General features: G+C 30.5%; 1 long non-coding RNA gene across 1 annotated transcript; it reads right to left on the bottom strand.

Moving 5' to 3' along the window:
- Positions 1–1,735: 1,735 nt before the first annotated feature.
- On the bottom strand, positions 1,736–2,232 carry LOC136796645 (uncharacterized). The gene is made up of 2 exons (XR_010844405.1): positions 2,154–2,232; positions 1,736–2,072 (listed from the first exon to the last, which is right to left on the bottom strand). It is a non-coding gene; the product is annotated as an uncharacterized lncRNA (long non-coding RNA).
- Between the last annotated feature and the right edge of the window lie 1,051 nt (positions 2,233–3,283).

Genomic DNA, 3,283 nt, shown 5'->3' with positions numbered 1-3,283 from the left:
CATTTCTAAAAGAAAAAGATCTCGAGGCCATCTTCTTTTAGACGTCTAGGAGGATTATTAGGTAGTGAAGGAGAAGCCAGGTTAGAAACGAGTTGGTTTGGGTGATCGGGAAGTTTATTATGGAAGGATTGGTATCTGGTTCTGGCCAAATCGGCAACATAGGGGACATTGAGGTCCTGATGGATGATTTGATTTGTGGCAAAGTAAGGAGCATTCAAAACGTTAAAAAAATAAATAAATAAAAATTAGAAAATAAATTTTCATTCGAAGCTCTATCTTATAAGCTCTAGCTATATCTTTAAAACTACCACCAACATTAAAAAATCTTAAAGAACATAATTTAAAGTAGAGTAAATTTGCTAAAATATGAGCTCTAATAAAGCTATTTACGTTCAATAGTTTAGGTATTTAAAAAAAAATAGCTATTTTTTTGAACAATGATTTTTAAAGCAACGTTTAATGAAAAATGCACTAAAAAATCAGAAGTTAGGGAATTTATTTTGAGAAATATATATCTCATTTAATTTAAGTGCTAATAGACATTTGTACGTTGAATAGTTTTTTAGATATAGATTTCTCAAAATTCATTAACTATCGGTTTTTCAGTGCATTCTTTATGAAATGTTTAATTTTTCAATTAATTTCATTTAATTCAGCATTTTAAAAAGCTTATTTCGTGAACTACTGAACGCAAACATTTCTATTAGGGTTCATATTTTAGCAGATTTACTCTACTTAAATTTTAAGAAAACTTGGGTTTTCTAGTGTTGTTTTTAAGATTTTTTCTGTAATTTTAAAGCTATCGAATGAAAATTTATTTTTTAAAAGTTTTGAAACAGACCCCATTTTTTATTCGACCTACCTATACTTGGCAGACTCATCAGTTTCGATTAGTAATTATACATAGTTTTTATTTAAGTAATCAAAAATTGGAGTGAAATAACGGTACTATTATTTTGTCACAGATCAAGTTTTCCATCAGGATATCAATGTTCCATTTCTTGTTGATTCAGCCCGAACCAGAAACAAATCCTTCCATAATAAACATCCCAACCCTTATTTCTCTTTCATAACGTTATAATCTTTCTAGGCTGATAAGAAGATGGCTTCGGGATCTTCTCTTTTAGAAATGTTATTGGAGATCTGCTAACGTGTAGTTTCTCCTCATTTCTGTATCATTGCCATTGTATAACTAACACCAAATTGACTGGTGGTACATATTTAAAAAAAAAATTATTAAACAAAAATATTTATAAAAGTGTAATCTCTATTTTTGCCTTCGTCGCAAGTAGAGAGAAAAGCGAGTAAAAGTAACAATAAAAGAAAAAATAATTTAAATTGGAACTTTTACTTGGTACTGCATAAGTTTAATACGAAATGTTACTTAATTTTTATTTTTTTTGTTCTGTAGGAATTTCAAGATTAAAATCTTTGTACATTTTTTTTTAATATGAATTTTGATAATGACCAAAATTAATTTAGCAATAATTAACGGAAACAATAAATGATACAATACATATATACCATGGAATTTTGAATTTCGCAAACAGAATTTAATTTCGTTAATCATGTTTACTTGGAATATCTCTTACTGTACTCCAATAAATGTTATATACTCTCAAAATAAACTTAAAACGGGTGGGTTAAGTTATGTAGAAATCAAATTTTAATAACACTTCAAATTTACAAAGCATTGAGTTGTGATGAATGGATTGTAGAATCGAAAAAAAAATCGTTTAAGATATTTACATTTATTTATTGATATGCCAAAGAAAATAAATAAATAAATTTTGATGTATGGAATTTGGGGATGAAGATGAGTCTTAGTTCAGCTGAGGAATTTAGTGGTGGTATGACGGAACATGTTGTAGGACTGGAACATGGTGGACTACTGGAACGTGAGAGACGACTGGAACATGGTGGACTACTGGAGCGGACTTGACTTTGATCTCGACTGGAACTGAATCCTTGACGTAGTTGACTTGGTTCTGGGTCGAGTATGCGTGTCCGTGGGACTCCTGGCCGCCGTAGGAAGCGGCGAAAGCGACGGCTACGAGAGCGGAGAGGACGATCTGGAAACATATTAAATATTATATAATTATATTACATTAATAACTATTTATTAAGCGAACTGTAGTGGCTATAACACTCACGAGCTTGTACATGTTGAATGTCTAAGTGACAGATGAATGTGCCTTGCCTGCCTCCACATTGGATATATATACTGCGTCCAGATCACCCTTCACCGAGTGGGGGTCTTCGGCATTGGCAAGACATAGCAAATTTTGAATTCTTCTTATAAATGGATGATTAATTAAACGACGGAGTAATTATATACCTTCTTGTTTAACATTTTAAAACCAGTATGGTTCTTTCTCTAATATTTTTTTTTTCAATGTAGATAAAATAAACTATTTAATTAAAGGAAGTCTTTGAAATGGATAAAAGAGTAAATTTCAAATATTCTTCAGTGACTAAAACATTTTAACCATTTTTCGACTTGTACTACTTTCACCGCCACACAGTGGTGGAAAAGAGTTAAAAAGACCTCCAAAATTAAATGTTTTTTAATCATGTTGTTGATTATGGCTTCTTAAACTTAAATACCAATAAATAAATTCACCGTAAGTGTTTCTCCCATCAAACAATATTTGTGAGCTATAGATCTAATCTTACAGGCGTTATTTCTTCAGTGAGTAAAAAAGAGTTTTTACTGGTTGTTGTTATTTTTTTCGAGCTATCCAACAACAAATATTTTAGCCAAGTCCATACCAACAAAAGTTAGTGTACAAGTTATAGTTTTAAGTACGTTTATTTCTTGAAATATTTTTTAAAAAATTTCTTTGGCCGCTTCTCACTAAATACATGAAAAATTCGTTGTGGAAAATTTTTGGAAAGAAAAACTGAGTTTTATTTAACTTTGCGATAAGACTATTTCTCCATAAAAGTGTACATATCGAAGGAAACTTATACTTGCCTCTCTCTTCCTGTCATTATTACGCATCAGGATAAGATAAAGTCCTCTCCATTTATTTGTTATTTATATTAATTTACTTAATATTTCATTTTACTTGTTACTACACCTCACTTTCACCAATTTTACCTCACCTATTTGTTTACTATTTACACCTACATTTTAAAATTATCTCTAATATGTAACACATACAAATTAAGTTGTTTATTACAGAAATGTAATAATAAGAATAAATCAGATCAGTCCTAGCGTAATACTCCCATCTACAGTTCGTTCTACCTCCAGCACATTTACCCGTCGGTTCAGTAT

This window comes from Halyomorpha halys, unplaced genomic scaffold, assembly GCF_000696795.3.
Source record: "Halyomorpha halys isolate HHAL.00 unplaced genomic scaffold, Hhal_1.1 Scaffold142.1, whole genome shotgun sequence".
NCBI classification, from domain to species: Eukaryota; Metazoa; Arthropoda; class Insecta; order Hemiptera; family Pentatomidae; genus Halyomorpha; species Halyomorpha halys.
This window is presented reverse-complemented; position numbering and strand designations above follow the sequence as displayed.